This window comes from Palaemon carinicauda, unplaced genomic scaffold (genome assembly GCF_036898095.1).
Source record: "Palaemon carinicauda isolate YSFRI2023 unplaced genomic scaffold, ASM3689809v2 scaffold321, whole genome shotgun sequence".
Taxonomy (NCBI): domain Eukaryota; kingdom Metazoa; phylum Arthropoda; class Malacostraca; order Decapoda; family Palaemonidae; genus Palaemon; species Palaemon carinicauda.
The window spans coordinates 114,511-136,323 of NW_027170882.1; the positions used below are offsets into that span (position 1 = coordinate 114,511).

Here is a 21,813-nt window from a genome sequence, read left to right on the forward strand (position 1 = left end):
AAACATCATGATATATATATATCTTGCATTTTTATTTTAATCGCCAAAACTCCTGTGTTAATAGATTAAACTTAACTTTATTGGTTAAATAACTGACTTACAGTAAATAACTGCATTGGTTAGAGGGTATCTCAGTTTGCATTTTAATTTCCAAGTGTTTACATTTCATTACAAGAATAATTTGCATCACTGTAAACTTATGTATCATGCATTTGAGGTAATAGTCCAGCAAATTTAGCAATTGTGGTCAAAGTTTTGGATGTAAAATCATGGTTTTTGCACAACTGACTAGAGAGATCTAGTCAATGACCCACAAAGAATCCTTTGTATTCATAAGTACATTTATGGGACTTCGACTAGCTCTCTCCAGTCAACTGTGGAAAAAAAAATGCTTTTACATCCAAAACTTTGACCACAATTGCTAAATTATGTGGTCTAATAACTCAAATGCATGATACATAGTGTACAGTGATACAAATTAGTCTTGTAATGAAATGTAAACACTTGGAAATTAAAATGCAAACTGAGATACCTTCCAACCAATGCAGTTATTACCATAAGTCAGATATTTGACCAAAAAAGTTAAGTGTATAAATCTATTAACACAAAAGTTTTAGCAATTAAAATAGGAACAAAATTAGTCTAAGAGCATTTACACAAATATTTCACTGGATTTTATCTTGATAGAAATCTCTTTTGACTTTGGCAATATTTAAAATTGAAGAAACAATCAATCTAAAGAAATTTTACAATAAATATTTTACTGGATTTTAACCTGATTGAAATTGGTTCTTACTTTGGCAAGAGATTTGGCACCATCTAAAAGTGGACTAACATAATTAGTCTGAAGAAATTTTACAATAAATATTTTACTGGATTTTAACCTGATTGAGATTGGTTCTGACTTTGGCAAGAGATTTGGCACCCTTTAAAAGTGGATAAACATAATTAGTCTAAAGAAATTTTACATAAATATTTATATGACAAAGAAAAGGGGGCAATAAAGATGGATAAATATATCTGTTAGGCATTTGGTGAAAACAAAGACATTTGAAGACTCTCTCTTACATGTACACTCCCTAACTTACTTATAGAGTTTCCATAGTTAATAAACACTATGACAAGAAAATTCGTATGATACCCAATTGTTCGTACAACATGATCATTATACTAAATTTCATTTAACCTTTATCATAAATTCCTTCTCTGATTGACAGGGATTTTGACATAGGGAAAATATATTTCTAGGCGAAGGACCTGCCTTGCTCCGTGAAATTCTCCTTATAGCACCATTTCTAAGGTATAAATGCTGCTAAATATACCAGAGAAAAAAAGTTGCATGGAATGCCAGGAATATACCCAGCTCGCTCACCCTAATAGGGTGTCTGTATAGTAACTGGAGCGTGTTAAAGCCCCTATCAGAGGTCCCTTACCAATTCGTCTTCTCCTTCCTCAACATCTCCCGTTACTACGAGGTGCCATTCTACATCTGACTACTGCCCGCTATTACCACTCCCACCCACGCGCCTCCCATCATTCCATTCTTAACACCGTGATATCCACACGCGTTCTGTGTTCGTAGCCTCATTTTTACCATGTTGTGAAGATGTCTGAACTTTTGGAGACTCCTACTCCCAAGTCAAGTATTGCAATTATCTCTTATTTTGATAATTCCAGGTAGCGACAGCTTCAGACATCAAATTTAACTTTAAAATCTGAAATACAAAATAAAATACCATAAAAGATATGTCAACTTTGTAGTGGCTGGGAAATAAATTTATGTAAAAAAAAAGAAGGCTTTGCCAAACTATATTTGTTCAATTAATCATTTCTTTAGACATTAGCATGTTGAATACAAATATATATCTACTTTCCATAAAAAAATTACAATCAAAAACATATAAGCAAGGTTTTTAATTCACTAATTTCAGATTTGAATGGTAATTTCAGTTTGCGCTTAAAAAGCACCGAAGATTCAAGTAAACTTTTAAAAATCTAAACTTGTCTTAAGGATGTGAATTGATTCTCTATCAAAGCAAGATGGTGAATAAGCTAAATGAAAGTAGAACATCTCTAAATCATAACATCTCTACTATCATAACTACTGTGCATAAACAGATTACATATTGACATTACTCAGAAAATTGTACAAATTAATCAGTAGAACTTAGCAAATATGACTATTTTCTTAAGAGGTACAGCAAATTATATGACAATTCAAGAAAACCTATGCAATAATATTTCTGGTAACTTCTCAGGTAAACAATTACAGAAAAGAAAAATAAAGTAACTGTTATGGTAACTTCACAAATTTCTCAAAACAAGGAGAGAACTTGAAAAGTTTAAATAATTCTTGTATTTTACTAAACTTTTCATTAAAAAAGTTTGAAGTACTACAATTCTGCAACTTTAGACCAAGGTAACAATTTAAATGACTCAATGACAGACAATTTCAAAAGGAAACTGGAAATTGGGACCAAAAAACATTAAGGAACTGGTCCCACACAGTACAAAAAAAGACCCATTCCATGATTACAAAGTCAATCGACATTTTTAGGCACAAGGAGGAGGCAGAGACTAGCCGCTTAAAATGACACAGGATAGACATCAGTGGTGTGAAAACGCAACCCTATACATCTCTTGGGCTAAAACAGAAACTGGACGGCTATTTACAAAGACCCGAAAGGGATTATGATGAAAGTAAGAAAACATAGAAACAGTGATGACCAAAAATAGCGATGCTATGCAGAGCCTTCAGAACAATCTAATCCGATAAGCATAAGGCAAAGGGTGAAAGGTCCTCTCTATACACGATACCCTATTAAGATTAAAAATTGAGGGAACTTTATATAAATCTCTTGAATGACAGAAGATTGAGAAACAAGGCGACATCTTTTAAGATTTGACAGTAGAGAGAAATAGGGCACCAGTTTCATGTGGGATTGTGATGGGTGCATTTTAATGCAAACTTTAGAAACAAGTTTCATGACTGAGTGGCATCAAAAATAATAATGCTATGCCATTATAATTTCAAAAGAATATTCTTACTGTACCTAGTATTAAGGGCACCAGAGAAATAATGTTGAAATCTGCAATATTATCCCAACCTGTAAATTGACACGTCAGCAAAGGACCCTGCATGGAGGGCATGATCTAAATGGAAACGAGAATACTAAACCAACAGACGGGATTTAATATAGTGGCCTTTCAGTGAGATTAGGATATACAGTATATGCAAAAGCAACAACAAAAAGTCAACGAAAAATATAAATCAGGGAATTTGCAATAAAATATCTAGTAATACAGTATTACAAGTTAAACGTCAGACAACCAAGTAGAAATGAAAAGTGATGAGCAGCTAAAGATTGCAAATTTAAGGTAATTAGTATTTTTCCTAACCATACAAAACCCGACACTTTTAATAGTACAGTGAACCCTCGTTTATCGCGGTAGATAGGTTCCAGACCCGGCCGCGATAGGTGAAAATCCGCGAAGTAGTGACACCATATTTACCTATTTATTTAACATGTATATTCAGACTTTTAAAACCTTCCCTTGTACGTAGTACTGTTAACAAACTACCCTTTAATGTACAGAACACTTAATGCATGTATTAACGTACCCTAAACTAAAACAGGCACAAATATTAAAGGCGACTTTATATCATGCGTTTCCTAAACACGCCAAAAAGCACGATAAAAAATGGCAACCAATGTTTTGTTTACGTTTATCTCTGATTATAATGAAGAAACAAACGCATTTACACATCTGTGTATAGGTTAGTTTTTGCATTGATTATATTGATTATTCAGTACAGTATGTTGATTTGGTTATTACTAATGTTTTACTTAATTTTTCTTAGGACTTCCAAATGAAATGTTTTTCTTTATGACGCCGCCTGAAACGACGGCGTCATAAAGTACGCTCAGTAAACAAACTAAGGAATTTAACGCGCATGATGAAAGTGATAAATAATGACATTACAGTAAAAGCCTTTATAAAATATGTTATTACAAATATTATTTACCGTATCTATATAAAATCATACATACATAGCAAAGCAGGAAAACAATCTATGAGAGAGAGAGAGAGAGAGAGAGAGAGAGAGAGAGAGAGAGAGAGAGAGAGAGAGAGAGAGAGAGAGAGAGAGAGAGAGAGAGAGAGAGAGAGAGAGAGAGAGAGAGAGAGAGTGTTGTTTTACATACGTAAATGTAAATTTAAAAAAAAAATAGCCCCATTTCATATAAAATAGATTACAAATATTTTACTTTATCATATTACAGTAGTCTGTATAATACTGTAAAGTTCAGTACAGTATGTTGTTGTTATAGGCGTGGCGATGAAATTCTCACGAAACAAAAACACGCCATTTGATTACAACAGCTGATTCATTCTCTCTCTCTCTCTCTCTCTCTCTCTCTCTCTCTCTCTCTCTCTCTCTCTCTCTCTCTCTCTTCTTCGTGTTATACAATACTTACATTTAGATGAAGAAACTAAAATTAGTTTTCTTAGTGTCAATTAAATACAAAACGAAAAAATTAGGCCGAGTCTACATCCATTTCAATCATAGCTAAAAATACGGCATCCGATTTCATCAGCAAACCACTATTTTTTGGGAAATATCATTTTATTCTAGAAAATTGCCACTCTTTAAATAGTTAATTGCACATTAAGAAAGCGTGTACTTTTGTTTTTAAATTTCGGGTGTGTTTTAAAAATCGAGTATTGTTGACTTCTTTTTGTTTTACTTTTGGCTGTGATTAGATCAGCTGTCATCTAGCTGCCGCTCTTGAGTGTGTACAAATACACTAACAAAGTATCGTTTATACCATTTCTTAACTTATTCAAACCGTCTACAGTATACAGTTGATATTACATAAGCACCAATGTGTTATAACCTATCAAATTTTTTTTGTTTATTACATTTAAACCCCCCCCCCCTCTCTCTCTCTCTCTCTCTCTCTCTCTCTCTCTCTCTCTCTCTCTCTGTGGGCTACTTTTCACTACCTCCCATTCCTTACCTCTCTCTATCTCTCTAACAAATGATATCTTTGTTGCTCCTCAAAGTTTCATCTATATTGAAAATCAATCATGATTCAATTTTCCTTACTTTCTCCAATCTCGCACCATCGGTCACATCGCGGTATTTTCGATATTTCCGGAAAATCCGCGATATATGTATGTACATGGGTTATGAAAAAAATCCGCGAAGTGGTGAATCCGCGATGGTCGAACCGCGAAGTAGCGAGGGTTCACTGTAGTATGACAATCTGCGCAGCTGAGCAACTGTTAAACTTTAACGAGGTAAACATAGCCGCTCATTGGGTGGAAGGTGAGGCAGCTCAGCCTTAACTTTGACCTTTGGCCGAGGTGCCTGCGAGGTGTGTGAGGAGGGCTCTGCAACTTAAGTGTGTAACAAACCATCAATTTTTAATGGGAGATTTATCCTGAAGGGGAAGTTCTGAAGACCAAAACTGGCGAGGCGAACCGACCCAGATACTCCGCACTGTGTGTGCCTTCACTCTCGAGGGTCCAGTGCCTTGCACCTCCAAAGAGTGGTAGGAATGTCTTATAGTTTTTAAAAGCCAGAAGGAAAAAAGTGTTTTTGGAGATCATTCTCTTAAGCTTATGATTCAGAGCTATGAAATATTCTCTATTGATTTAGCATCTCAAAACGCCCTCACAGAACCGTAGCAGATAGTTTTGATTGCTAGAATCCCATATTGACAGGTCATCTGTCCTCACCACAAACTGTGGGAGATAAAGAGAAGGAAACCTTCCAACCTTCACAATGATCAATGGCATATGAGTGCTGTGTAATTATCAGACTTGCTTCAACAAGGCTAACACATTCAGGAATCCCCACCATAAATACATAAATACTTTCTGGTACGAGGTCCAAACTACACAGTCTAAGTATTCACAACAAACCAACCTAGTATGGTGTCCTTGACTAGTACAGTTTTGCTGATCATGGCGATACACAAACCCTTTCACCAGATTCAAGTATCCCCATGATGCAGAGGTGTGCTTACCTCCTTGAGTGTCCATCAGTGTCGATACTACCACAGCCGCAAGAGTTAGGATGGGGCGAAAGGTTACTTAAATTCAGCTCACAAATCAGGTATTAATAAGAAACTGATGAGTTGATACCATAACACTACTGTTGAAATATAGCTTCTACACCAATTATTGGGCGACAACCACTACAAGGCCTAGAGAGCAGGTGTCTAGGATCTTTTATGCAACATTTATCAAATAGGAAAGGTAATTTTCCTCTTCCAAGTTCCTGCCAAAAGCACCTACGATATCCAGTGGTTTTAGTGAAAACAATCTTGGCGGCAAGACCACGGATATTATGAGCCCTGGGTGAAGAGCTCCAAAGGGATGGAGGCCTCATTATAGTCTTTTGTAATCAAAGAGAAACTAATTTTTAGTTACTCTCTTTCTTTTACCCATTGTTGACAAATAAGTTGGAGACACTGGGTTCGACAAGGTTCAGTCTTTATCAAATAGAGATGGACTGCCCTAATAGGGGATAGTAGTAATTCAGTCCCTTCTCGAGTGATGAAAGTCAGATCAGTTGACACAAAGAGGTGGATTCTGGATCTTGCAGGAAGCTATGGTCGCAGCAAGCCCATGAAAATTGTGAACCCTGAGAGGAGGCTAGGTAACCCGAGGGTTTGAAGGCTCTCCAAACAGCCTCTCTCTCCATGTCTAACGAGTGGTTATTGCATAACGCTAAGGTTGATGAGAGAACAAAAATGTTATGGGCTTTTACCAAAGATATAAACTCTCATAATCGCATCCCCGTGACCAGGAGATTGTGATCTTGGACCCGCCTTTCTTGTTTTGAATTGTGCTAACAAACAAAGATATGGAAGGACAGGCGGCAGGGAGCATTCTCTTAAGGTATAAGTAAACTGCCCTTACAGGAAAAAGTAAACTGTGCAAATCATCAGTTACCTCCTTAAATGACAGTACTGTAGAGGAGTGAAATCTGGTATCATAATTAGAAAGAGTTTGGATCTTGGCTACAAATTCTATAACAAAAGTAAATGACAGATCTTTCCACCCTCTAGAGTGTGAAAACAAAAGATAGGTCATGTAGTTTGCTCACTCTTTTTGATAAGGCTATAGCTAAAAGGAAGACTGTCTTTAGTAGTAGATCTTGATCTGAAGTCTTGTTGAGGGGAGTAAGAGGTGCCATTATGGTACCTGCTGAAGCCATAGTTGCTGCATTACCACGTATATATATGACTCGGGAGGGACAAAATTGCCTGAAGCTACTTTAACTGATATACAGTATGGACAACCATAGCAAAAGTTATGTTAGTATTTCCATTTCTAGATAGGCCTGAAAGGGCAAAGGTCATCATTATCATTACTATTATTACTCACTTAGCTACAACACTAGTTGGAGAATCAGGATGCTACGGGCCCAAGGGCTACAACAGTGAAAATTAGCCCTGTGACGAAAGGAAATAAACAGACTACAAGAAACTATAAAAGAGACTTATGTCAGCATGTTCAACATTAAAAAATTCACTGCAATCTTGAACTTTTTAACCCTGGATAGGTACGGTCCTCGGACACCCCTTTAAGGGTATACTCGGACGCGAACGACCCCGACGCCAAAAAAAATTCTTGAAAAATCAGTTTTTGCAGTAACCTCCTTTTTTCTTTTGCCAAAAAAAACTTCAATGAATGCTTAAAACAACTGTAAAGATAAATACTACTCATCTGCAGAAAAACTATTTATTATAAATATTTTTAAAAATTAAGTAGAAAAAAAAGACCTGACATAAAAATTCATAAAAAAAAAAGTTTATACATATATACACAAATCCTTTTAGGAATTGATTCTTGAATGTTTAGGACACATCTTGATGTATTTTGGATGAAGTCAGACCCATGGAGGTGAAGATCTGAAATGAGAAAAAAAGGGTAACTTTTTTTGGCCAAAAAAAATTGTCCAAATTTCATGAATTTTTTTGGGTACCCAAATGAAATAGGAAGTGGCTAATTTTTTTAGGGAATAAACATATGTTATCCTAAAATAGAAATATGTAAAAAAATCTTCATTATTTTGTAAATTACATTTATATCAGGGGCCATATCTAAAGGTAATTTTTTGAGTACTTGGAAATTTTGTAAAAAAATACATATATTTAATATATAATATGATATTTATGCAGGTAAAAATATACCAAAATATCACAAATTCTATAGGGAACAAGAATATATATAGATAGGGCAGCTTACGCTTCGGATATGTCCACAAAATGGCCGCCAACCACACTGACTCAGACTCCCTAATCTGCCACTTGAAATGTAGGAAGGGTATGTCAATTTCAAGGTGTTATTTACTAATCTAATTATTATTGGATATGCATAAAAATTGTATGGTGGGTTGCTGGATAATTGTCGATTATTTTCCGACTATAAAATTAAAATTCTGACCCAAAAAAAATTTTTTGAAGGGAAATAAAATCGAAAAAAAAAATGTAAAACAATATTTTAGCTAAAAAAATTTGATGATATTCAATCAAAAAAAAAGTAAACAAAATTTTCCGACAAATAAACATCTAGAGGAATCATTACTCTGTGATAGTTCCTTAGTACGTAGTAATTTTGAAAGAATTGGGAAAAAACGAAAAAATGGCAATCACCGGAAAATCGAACACATACCTATATATACGCCATATCTGGCTAAAAAAAAGATAGGCATGGGTAGCCAGATCATCTAGAAACACTTTCCAACACTATAAAAATATAAGTTTTGCGACACTACTTGCCAATTCCTTACGGTAACATGACTAAGCAAAAAAATGCAAAACAAATAAAAAGGGGCACTCGTGGAAAAATGGCCATTCTAATATACGGCATTTCAGAAAAAAAAAATTTCAGCCACGTGCTAGGCAAACCATCAAGGCATATTTTCCGACAAATAAACATATAAATGAAATATTACTCTGTGATAGTTCCTTAGTACGTAGTAATTTTGAAAGAAATGGGAAAAAACGAAAAAATGGCAATCACAGGAAAATCGAACACATACTTATATATACGCCATATCTGGCTAAAAAAAAAAATAGGCATGGGTAGCCAGATCATCTAGAAACACTTTCCAACACTATAAAAATATAAGTTTTGCGACACTACTTGCCAATTCCTTACGGTAACATGACTAAGCAAAAAAATGCAAAACAAATAAAAAGGGGCACTCGCGGAAAAATGCCCAACATTCTAATATACGGCATCTCAGATAAAAAAAAAAGACATGCACGTGTTAGCCCAACCATCAAGGCACACTTTCTAACACATAAACATGAAAAAAAAATCAATAATATACGGCAATTCCTTACTACGTAGTAAATTTTTACAAATACTGAAAAAAAAAACAGAAATTGGCAACCGCAGTTAAATACCCAATATACCAATAACTACGTCGTATCTGACAAAAACAAAATCACGCATGGGTAGCCAGATCATCTAGACACACTTTCCAACATTAAAAAAGCAAAAGTTTTACGACACTATTTCGCAATATCTTACGGAAAAATGACTTGGCAAAAAAATTAAAAAAAATTAAAAAGGGACACTCGCGGTAAAATGCCCGACATTCTAATATACGACATCTCAGATAAAAAAAAAGACATGCACGTGTTAGCCCAACCATCAAGGCACACTTTCTAACACATAAACATGAAAAAAAAATGAATAATATACGGCAATTCCTTACTACGTAGTAATTTTTACAAATATTGAAAAAAAAACAGAAATTGGTAACCGCAGTTAAATACCCAATATACCAATAACTACGTCGTATCTGACAAAAACAAAGTCATGCATGGGTAGCCAGATCATCTAGACACACTTTCCAACACTAAACAAGCAAAAGTTTTACGACACTATTTGGCAATATCTTACGGAAAAATGACTTGGCAAAAAAATGAAAAAAAATGAAAAAGGGGCACTCGCGGTAAAATGGTCCTCGTGGTGATGAACGACATTTTAACTAAAAAAAAAAACATGCACATGGTAGCCAAACAATCCACCAAGACTTTCCACAACTGATAACCTATACAAGTTGCACCATTCTACGACAATTTCATAATACGTAATAACTTTGATAATTATGCAAACTACCTCAGAAGGGTAAACTCGGACGCGAACGACCCCGACGCGTCTCAGAAATCGGGGAAGGAGTACAGCTACAGCAATGCACATCTGGACACTACTAGAGCGTGTAGGGGAGACACCTCCTGCAGGTCGATCACCCACAAATTCAGTCACAGGGGTGAGTCACGTGAGAAAAACCTGTTTTTTTTTGACGCTCGGGGTCGCAAACGACCCACCGTACCTATCCAGGGTTAAATTCCACTAATTCAAATAGCTAAGGAAGAAAATTCTAGTATACTGTGTAGTGTTGAGCTTCATGATAGAGAAAGCATGACTATTAGAATTAACTGCATACCTAGTTTTAAAAGAGGATGGTAATGTCCAGGAAGATGTGAATGCAAAGTGTAGTAAAAATTATGAAAAATTTTATGCAACATGCATAGGCTAACGAACTAACTGAACAACAGTGGAAGAGATTAATTTTTAGACCAGAAATAAGACAACAAATAGACCTCAAGTTCCTGTCCTAAAAGTTGAAATGAGATTCAGCAGCTCAGGAGATCAATACTAAAACAAGACAGAATGAAAGAATTAAAACACTTCTTCAGAATATGTTGATCACCAAAAATCTTGAGAATTTCTTAATACACCAACATTTTGTGCAATTGAAGAAGAGAAAGACCGAATGAGTTTCTCAAAAGTAAATTTGCTATCAAGAATCACACCTAAAATTTAAAGTTATACACAAATAAAGAAACACGACAATTACAGAGCGCCTGTCCTCGCCCTACTTACAATCATTTTGAGTTTTGTTAGGGTTCAACTTCATGCCCATAATTTGCACCATGCACTAATTTTAGCTAAATCTTTATTATGGTAAACTCAAATAAGGATGGATTTGAAAGAGAAAGGCCAGAAGTTTCAGCAGAGGAAGACACAAAAGGGGAGGAATCCGACACCTATCTGATTTTTCCCAAATCATACAAAATTCACAAGTTGAGATAAAGAAGCAATGCTTACCATGACAGGTGCCAGAAGGACATTCCTCCAAGATTGGGGCAAGTTCTCATATTCACTTGAAAAATACTAATCCCAAATGCACAGAAAGCAAAGAAAGAGCGCAAAGCACAAAGCAAAGCATAGCATGGACTACATCGAAGCAGCGTCTGATTGGAACGGCGACCCTGATACAGTCTCTAGATGCTACGACTTAAGAGGCAGTAAATGCTGATGTTGAATGACTAGGTCATTCACTAGATGTGCCCTGTGTTATGACAGCTCCTCCATTTCAATAGGTAGGAGTTAGCATTTCCATATGCACATAGACCTTCCCCTGCCAAGAGGGGGTGGGTAGACTTGACCTGATCAACCTCAGAATTTTCTTTATCTGAAAACTGCTTTATCAAGACCCTCATGGTGTATATTTTGATTAGAGTGTGGTACTCATAACATATAACGTGCACTTGGGTGGCTCAGTAAGAAACCACCTCCCAGTCACCTGAGCACGGAGAGGTTCTTCATAGCCAACACTATGGCAGATAAGATGCATATCCTCATAAAACCTAATGCTTCACCTGGATCCAAATGTCTACGAATCTGATAATTATAAATAAGAATGATCTGGATCTAGGCCCAGCTCCTGACGGGACTGGTTCCTATTGAAATAAATGTATTTGAAACTCTTCCTTCTCTGGAATGTCTTGCCATTCATGGCAAGAGACTGACTCGGTCATGTTACGTTCTGGCAAAAAAGATTCTTAATATGACTTTGAAGAAATAAAAGAATAATGATCACAAAGGAATAATGAACATTGGATCTTTGCAATATAACATTTCTGAAATAAGTCCCATTTTACCCCAACTTTCCACTTGAAAAATATTCATATTCACAATACTGTTGGCTAAAAAGAACTAAATCCTAGTCATTTAAGTGATAGCTGGTCACAATAAGAGGCAGGAGGATAACTCTTAGAATAAGAAATACAGTTTTGCACTTCCTTTTCTTATTAGATATTAATGTTATGTTCAAACCTCTGAAAACTGGAAAATTTTATATAATTTCATCTTTCCTAGCTATGCAACCCAGAGTTATTTAAAAGGGGTAACTACTAATGATGCTTTCTATTAAGGAGCAAGAGGACACTTGGTCACCATGTCTCTTCATGACACTCACCTGGTCAAAGGCTTACTGGGCAGTTGTGGTAGGGCCTTTGGTAATGACTCAGATTTATATAGCTACGAAAAATACGAATTGTTTAAAATTTGTTGTTTACTCCTACGCAGATAAAAACTTTTGAGTCATTTATATGGAGTTTTCCTTAGGAGGAAGGTCTCCATAAAGTTAAGAGGTATAACCCTTCCTCTCTCGAAAACCTAATTACCATGAGTAATAACAAAAGATCGACGCAAATCGTTAGAGGGCAGTATAGCCGGCTTGTTAAAAGGCAAGGCCAAACTTCCAATTCTCCTCAGGAGTGAAGTATCCATGAAGTTGAGTGTTCTACCCTTCCCTGATACAATTACTGTAAGTAACAGTAAGCAATCAAAGAGTACTGTCAGAGGACAGAGTATCCGGCTCACAACGAGGCAAGGCTGCTCGTTCAAATCCGAAATGGGAATCTTTGCCAGGGGTGAAGTATGAACATCAAGTGATACATATTAAAAGAACCATATTTTAGTATATCATTAAATACTGAAGGAATGAGGTGAAAACCCAAAGCAGGCTTTAAGTCCAATCAAGATCATCACCTGCCTTGAAATTCTTTAGCAAATAATGTCGAGAACTATTAGGCTTGAGGCTAGACCCAGATAATGTCCCATGAGAACTGACAGTTAGGTAATTTTTATAGTTTATTTATGACATTTGTTTTTGATGTTGTTAATAGTTTATATATGACATGTCCGTTTTGACGTTGTTACTTATTTTAGAATGATTTATTGTTAATTTGTTCTCTTCATTTATTTATTTCCTTATTTCCTTTCCTCACTGGGCTATTTTTCCCTGTTGGAGCCCCTGGGCTTATAGCATCTTGCTTTTCCAACTAGGGTTGTAGCTTGGATAGTAATAATAATAATAATAATACCATCATAATGCCTATCAAGAGGGTGTCCAAAGGCTTGAATGTGCCACCTTCAAAATAATTGTCCGAAGATGGGTTTTCCCTTCCATTCACTAGCTTGAGGACATGTACTACCGAGTGGTTTTGCAGAATGCTGAGGTTGCCTCAAGCCTACACATATTGTGTTCGAAGCCCTAGCGACGCTTCCCAAGGATGTATAAACTCTAAAGATAGTTTCTCTAGATCAGAGACGGTGTTTCTGAACACATTCTTTGAACCGGTCAAAACTCGAACAAAATGGTTTTGGGGTCTAGTATTACTAAGTAGTTTTGCAGAGCGCTAAGGTTACGGCAATCCCATATAAATTGTGTGCTTCGGGGGGGTTCCCTAGTGACACTGTCCTTAAGCATGCATAGATTCTTCTGAAAGTCTTTATTACTTATTGAGAGACTGTGTCACTGACTTATTTCTTCTGGAGTGGCCAGAGCTCGTGAACAAAGAGGGAGTGATATGTCTCAGCTATTTGTTCTATCAGAAAAACTAACACTGCTCTACAGGACAAAAAATTAGTTGTTCGTGAGATTGGGAACCTCTTTGAGAGACGCTAAAGTGAAAGAGGTAACCCGAGATCTTTTCCCACCGGAGTTTGGATTTGTTCATAGAACCAGAAACAGGAAAGGTGGCAGATCCACTGATAACATGTCAGTTCATCTGGGGGAGGAGAGTTCCAATTACCTCAAACAAGGAACCACTTCAAGTTCTAGAACTAGATCTGAACTTTAAAGATTGAGACGGGATCTGTTTCAAAATTGTCAAACAGTCCTTAACCCTTTTACCCCCAGGCTATTTGGAAATTTCAAACCCTTAACCCACAGGGGTTATTTTTTTCCAAGCACATTTTGCAGTATATTTTTTTTAAATTGCTCTAACAGCCTTAATTTTTGTCATAGAGAGGTCAGGTTGGTCTCATTCTCTTGGAAAATACCTGAAGTTTCTCAAAAAAAAAAAAAAAATATATATAAAATATGCAAAAAAAAAAAAAAATTTAAATAGCAGTTTTTTGCAAGGACGTACCGGTACGTCCATGGGGGTAAAGGGATGAGTTTTGTGAAACGTACCAGTACGTCCTTTGAGGGTAAAAGGTTAATCAAGTAGTCGTCTTGGAAGGTTCCTCACTCTAGAATAATCCCTAGTAAGGGTTCTATTTGACCTGAACAGTCTTTGTTGCTGACTAACTATTTCCAGGCAAACTACCATTGGATTCCTATGTGACACGTCAAGCAAACTCACTGCAACTAGTCAAATAGTGATTCCTTACAGCACTCTTTTATCGGTCCGGTAGTCTTCTTGAGTTTATCTTGATAAGTTTCAGACCTGGTGACAGTTTCTTATGTTTAAGAGGCTGTGGTGTCCATCTGACTTCGTTGGGTCTCCTGGTCTTAAATTCCTGAGTCAAAGGGGGAGGAGGACGTCAACCATTACCAAAGCATTGGTTGAGAACGTTGGGTGACAAGAAATCCGGCAAAATTAAAAGATTCAAGACAGGAAAACATTCAAGGGCAAGCTTAATTAGGAGGTATGGAGGACATAACTCTACTGGTCATACCTGGTTCATACTCGTAGATAGTTATGACCGCTCCTACTCGGTGATGACCCGACTCCGCAGGGGGAATAACTGGTTTAGGCCTCTCCGTAAACATCTATGCCAGGCTTCCTGACAGGAGTAAATGCGTATCTTACGGCCCTAAAAGTCCTTATCCATAAGCAACTTCTTAGCTTTTCCGGAGAAGCTATCTAGCCTCGGAAGGGAGTACCGAAGTCCTGTTTAACAGATGGATGGGAAAGACAGGAGGTCAACTTACGACTTCACAGTTGAGCTTTTATTCTTGCTACAACATGGTCCCCCAAGGATATGGGAAGCTAAGGTTCCTCTGATAGAGGAGGGGTTCTGTGAGCTCATAGTCTTGCAAGGCTAAACAAAACCCTCATCGAGGATACTCTCGTATATAGCCGAGACATAGCTTCTCAGGATGGGTAAATATTTTCCCAGAGAAATAAGGTTCCGTCATCTAAAATCTATTTTTGGGGATTATCTTTCTTTATGAAAACAGGAAAGTTTTCAGTTTATGGTCAGACATCTGACCGTCACCACGTAGGGCTGGCTCCATTCCATATTCTAGGGCCATTCCATATTCTAGAGAATTAAAGGGCCCATACTAACATAACCTAATTTTTCCATCATGATCTTGAGTCTAGTCAAGGGTAATGTTTGAGACAGTAGTCTTCTTCTCAGAAGGTCGTATCTTGAGAGATTTTCCTTCAGGTAGCCTTGGTAAGGGCTTGCATCAAGTACCTCACCAGAGCTTTGGGTACCCAACAGCCTGAAACCAACTTTTCTCTATTTGTTATCCCAACAACAAAATGAAAAAGTAGTGGGATAAATCCAAACGAAATCCTACCTCCTACTGTGAGGCTCAGTGAAATGGAAACTTGAACCAGGTTCTTCCCTTGCCCGCAGCTGGCATTAGAATACTCTTGAGGAAGTGGATGTCTAACACCGGAGGCCAGAGATGTCCTCCTCAACACAGTTAGTGGAGATGTATCTAGTCTAACCATGGTAGTGAAGGAAAGAAAAAGGGGAGATCTATATCCTGAACATGCTATATCAAGGTTCAGAGACTGGTCCTCGAACAATTTTACTATATCCTCCCGCACTTTAACGTCCACTCCCTACCTGTGGTAAGCCCGGGAACGCACATATTACTAGTAGGAGCCATTGAACCTGCAGCCTTTACCTTCCCATGGTCTGAGTAGTTTGAACTACTGGATATGACTGTATCTTACAATATTCTCTCTGTGGGAGCTGAGAGGGTGTCATACCAGTTCTTGTACCTCTTCCTTCCAAGGTAGTTTGTTCCCATCTTGCTATCTTTACTATTGCCGACTACCTCTGCCTGGGAGAGCAGATAAGGGGAATCCACCAAATCAGACTTATAACTCTCCAGGGGGCAGCTGTTCCAAGCCTCTGGCCAAGATTACATCAGACCTTTTTAAGACAGTTCCCTGAAGTGAAAGGATTTCTTGGGGGTTTGACCCTGCTCATGACAAATCTTCTAAGTGACTACGACATAACGATCCTTTTGATTTTCCGTAGTCGCATCACAGGATTCAGTATTGCTCTAGACCAATGGTCGAGCCATGAACAGGTATGGATCGCAAACATTGCTGCTAATTCTATGTTCACCATTTCAGTGCTTGAAAAAACGGAGGAGAATGTAGTTACGTCCTATATCTAGGCAGATGGAACTAGGCTAGTAAAGTTCACTTGGAACAGTAATGGTCTCTGAAAGACCTCAGATGGTGCAAATAAATTTCTGCTCAAACGGGGCCAGAGGTAGTAACCCTGGGACCTGTTGGCTTCAAGAATTCTCAGAGGCCGAGAGCTGCATGTTAAACAGGGTTACTCTCTCTAGTTTGCCTGAAGAGGTTTAGTCCGTACTCGAGTTCAGGATTCCGTGAAGGGGACTCCCCTGAGCAGACAATCGTTCATATCCACGGGGGGTCACAGTTTAGGCTACCACCTAGACCTTTTAGGGAGGATATCTCAACCTTGGTGTGTTTGAGAAAAGTCTCATGCCCAAACCCGCACATGATCTGACCTTGCGGGGAATACCCTGGGATTAGTTGTACGCTTGTCTTGCACCTGAAGAAAATCCTTCGTGTGCAGAAAAGTTGGCGCCCGTGATGACATCATCCCACACTGAGATGGCGAGGCGTAAGGCTTTATCTGGCTGAACAATGTTCCAGCCTGAATTCTGACAAGCGTCAGTTTCCGTAATTATCCTATTCAACTTCCCTACTCTAGTAGTTAAGGAAGAAGGTAAGTGAAAAGGAATGCATAGTTTGGGAAGCTTTGGGGTTTGGACGCAGCTGATGCGGTCCGACCACCGGTTGAGATATGACTGCTAAGAGAGCTATTGAATCCTTAGACTGGAGAGACAGTAATTCATTGGATCCCTCTCCTTGGTTCCAGTCCATTTCTATTTTTGCCTACACATACATTGAACAGTCTAGCTTATTCTTTACACAATCTTGTCTTTCCTCATACACCTGACAACACTGAGATTACCAAAATTCTTCTTTGCTCAAGGGGCTAATTACTGTACTGTAATTGTTCAGTGGCTACTTTCATCTTGGTAAGGGTAGAAGAGAAACTTTAGCAATGGTAAGCAGCTCTTCTAGAAGGTCACTCCAAAATCAAACCATTGTTCTCTAGTATTGAGTAGTGCCATAGCCTCTGTACCAAGGTCTTACTCTTGGGTTACAGTTCTCTTGTTTGAGGGTACACTCAAGCACACTATTCTACCTTTTTTTTTTTAATGGTGTGTTGGGCAGGCTTAATAGAAGGGCCATGGATGCCTGTTGGTTTACCAAGAGGTTGTCTTTTACTTATCTGTTTCTTTTTCTTTTCAAGACCATCCTTACTACCTTCCCGTTAGTTGAAGTGGCTATCCTGGAGGGTATTTAGCCTTGCATGGTGTATCGGCTCCTCTATGTTGACCAGTTTTTCGGATATTTTTTCTATATTCTATGAGTTTCATCAATTTCTTTATTTATAATTCTATACATATTGTTTTCGTTATTCTTGTTAATTTAGTTATCAAGTATGATGTATCTTATTTTATTACCATTAATTCTTATGCTGTCTGGAGACATTGAGCGAAATCCAGGGCCAGTATGTCTTGAATTTCGTCCATGTCATTTGCTATAATGCAATGTTTGTGGTCTTCACGCAAATTTTCAAGACCTTAAAGCTGCATCCAGACAGTAAAATATTCTTTAGGGCTCAAAAACTTTGGTTCCTAATATGATGCAATCATCTGAGCTTCTTATACCTGGTTTTAAGAAGCCAATAATTTTGAAAAGGGATGCCTTTCCTAGGACAAGGGGAATGGCGGTGTATATTAAGACCGAGTACCCAGCTCCTCATAAGTGCTGCTTTGAATGTGGATAATTTTATCTTTGATTGTATTCTTACCATTATGACTTAAGATACAAGATGATAGAAAGGCCCCTCTTGTCTTTGTTGACAATTTCAATGCTCTCCATAGGGAGTGATTAAATTCTGGTTCTCCTACCAATACATACATACATATACCAAGGCACTTCCCCCAATTTTGGGGGGTAGCCGACACCAACAATGAAACAAAACAAAAAAAGGGGACCTCTACTCTCTACGTTCCTTCAGCCTAACCAAGGACTCAACCGAGTTCAGCTGGTACTGCTAGGGTGCCATAGCCCAACCTCCCACATTATCCACCAATACAAGCAATTATAATTACACTTAGATAAGAGAAAACAATCGGAAGCGCAACCTAACCCGCCAACGGGAAAGGTGCTTCTCTCGTAAGTACACCGTTGGAGGCCCGTGAAAGGTGAACGGCCTTGAGAAGAGAAAGACCGTAGTCAATCTCTGAGAGGTCACACTCCATATGTTTCCCTTAGGAAGAGGGAAAGCGAAGACAACAGTTGAACGAGGAGGGTCCAAACGATGACGATTCCCCTGCGACAACCGAGTCAGCGGTAAGTTATCTGCCGATGGGGAAGACCGATGGACAAGGGGGGAGAGGTTGGAGGGGAAGGTTCCCCTGCCTTGCGCCAGAGTCTTGAGAACCTGTCGTTACGTATCACACGCACAGCACAAACACTGGAAAGGAAACTTACAACATTTCTACATATATAAATACATAAACATTAAGAATGTTTTGATATATATACATATATATATATATATATATATATATATATATATATATATATATATATATATATATATATATATATATATATATATTTATGTGTGTGTGTGTATATATATATATGAGATAGGAAAAAGTCAAAAGACAAAAGTTAATGGCAGTCCAAAATAGGCTAGGAGGAAGAGCAGATACAACCGGTCTCCATCCGAGCTAAAAGTGAGCTAAATCACCAGTGTGTGAATGGGAGCGTTAACAAGCTAACCCCGCTAACTACCGGTGTGGGTAGTTAACCCTCGCTAAATTTTAATGGGTCGTCATTTCAGCTTCGCAGAAAGTAATACCCCTAAATAGATAGCGTAGGTTTGTATTCCAGTACGGAACAACTTTGTAATACACAACAAAAAATGCAGCTGTTTCTAATCCACTGCAGGACAAAGGCCTCAGGTTTGGCGTTATCATGACACTGGCCACTGCAGACAGGTATTGGTGGCAGACTTTATCTTGCAAGACGTATCTTTAGTATCCATCAATATGATCTTGGTAGTTGCTGGGCCTGGCCTACCCGAAAAAAAATTAAAAAATCACCACCGTCGTCCAGTAGGCACGGACTTATCATCATCGTCCTCCTCCATGTTCTGCAGGCATCCATCTGAAAGATTTAAATTATTTTAGTTTTAAATTGTACAGTATTAGTAATACAGATAAATGCATTCTTATAAATAAATACCACTCGCCTATACTTCCTATCTTAGCCTTTTAAATAGTATACAGTATTAAGAATATAATGTACAAGGAAGTCCCATCTTATGACATGGGGCCACAAAAGCAGGCATTGTATGTATACTTTATAACACACACACTATACAATAATGACATTTCTGTTAACCCTTCATTGATGTTGTAGCCCGACACTTCCACTGGCCAGTTACTGACTTAGACCTCGATATTCTTTGGGCTAATTCTTAACATGTTAAACTACAAAATTACATGTCCGGGAGTGCTGCCAACGTCCTGTGGTACGGCAGGAGCACATTAAAATGACAAATTTGTAGATAATTTCTATTTTTCCTAACTATACAAACCTTGGCTATTTAATAGGGGTATTACTTTCAGCGTAGCTGAAATGACGAGCCATTAATTTTTAACGAGGATTAACTACCCACACCGCTAGTTAGCGGGGGTAGGGAGGGTAGCTTGCTACCGCTCCCCCCTCACACATCTGTGATTGAGCTCACTTTGCTTGCAGGTAGGACTTCAATAAGGATAGGGCTGGCAGGTAAGTTTGGTTAAATAGCTAAGGTTTGTATAGTTAGGAAAAATACAAATAATCTACGAATGTCATTTGTTCCGTAACTGGAATACAAACCACGCTATTTAATAGGGATGACTCACCCATTAGGAAGGGTGGACGTCCGTGCCAGTCTGGCTTTTTGGCTTTGCCCGGGGGCTCCTTATCTGTGTGTTAGCACTCAAGAAATAAGGAGCCCCTGCACCTCGCTAAAACCTTGCTACGTAAGGTCTGCGGCCTACGCAAGCTGTGTGTGAAGGTATGAAGAAGTGTGACTTGTCCTAGAAAGTTGTACAGAAGTTCTTAAATGGATAACTGTGCATTAGGACTTTCCCAATACCACCTCGTCAGGGTACGTTGGTATTAATCTTAATATTAGGTACACAAGGGAGCATGGTTTACCTGCAGTGGTTTGAGGTCAGCTATGCAGAGAACCCAGGATGCTGCTTTCCCCAAGAGAGAGGATGTTGAAGAAAAGAATAAGGGCCAGTCAAACCTTTTTATTCATGCAGACTAAAACTTGGTAACAATACCGTCAACCTTCTGCTACTTGTCCAATAAGGAGCTTGAGGTTTTAAACCAACTCTTGTGCAGCCACCACAGGACCGATAGAAAACATATAGAGTCTCCTGTGGGTCACGTCTTGCATGTGGTGGGATGTGAAAGTGTTTTGACATTTCCACACCCCAGCTTGAAGAACCTGCGTCACTGAATAATTTCTTTTTGAAGGCCAGGGACGTAGCAATGCCGCTGACATCATATGCTCTGGGAGGATGTGACGGAGGAGGGTCTGGATTCAGTGCAAGGTCAATGACCCTGCGAATCCATGGTGAGATTGTGTTCTTGGTGACCCTTCTCTTAGTCATTCCTGTGCTGACGAATAGTACTGGCACACGAGGACGGGCTGCGGCACTTCTCTTGAGGTACAGCCTCAAGCTCTTTACTGGGCATAGTAAGAGATGGTCTGGGTCATCTGTTATAGTACGGAGACTAGAAATCCGGAAGGAGTCGAATTGAGGATCCGCTACTCCCGGGTTCAGAGTCTTAGCAATAAACTCAGGAACGAAGCAGAACGTTACCTCTCCCCCATTCCCTTGAATGGACGATGTCGTATGAGAGACCGTGAAGTTCACCGACTCGCTTGGCAGAGGCCAAAGCTAGCAGGAACACCGTCTTCCAAGTCAGGTGGCGACCTGTTGCCTGGCGTAATGGTTCATAGGGAGGTCTCTTAAGAGACCTGAGAACTCGAACCATGTTCCATGGGGGAGGTCTCACTTCTGACTTGGGGCAGGTAAGTTGATAACTCCGTATGAGTAGAGAAAGTTCTAGTGAAGAAATGTCGATTCCCTTTAGTCTGAAGGCCAGGCTTAAGGCTGAGCGATAGCCTTTCACAGCCGAGACTGATAGGCGCATTTCTTCACGCAAATACACGAGGAACTTCCCTATTGCTGGAATAGTGGCATCCGAGTGGAGAGATACCCGTTCCACGGCACCAACCACAGAAGACTTTCCACTTTGCCTGGTAAACTGCTGCTGATGATTTCCGTAGATGTCCAGACATCCTAATCGCAACTTGTTGCGA

The 21,813-nt window shown here is 38.5% G+C and overlaps 1 long non-coding RNA gene across 2 annotated transcripts in view; it reads right to left on the bottom strand.

Moving 5' to 3' along the window:
* Positions 1-724: 724 nt before the first annotated feature.
* The window catches only part of LOC137636538 (uncharacterized), a 38,206-nt gene continuing 17,117 nt past the window's right edge, over positions 725-21,813 (bottom strand). For both annotated transcript variants that reach the window (XR_011043142.1, XR_011043143.1), the window contains exons 3-4: positions 19,506-19,592; positions 725-1,715 (exon numbers count right to left, since the gene is read on the bottom strand). This is a non-coding gene — a long non-coding RNA (uncharacterized lncRNA). The remainder of the gene's footprint in view (positions 1,716-19,505; positions 19,593-21,813) is intronic.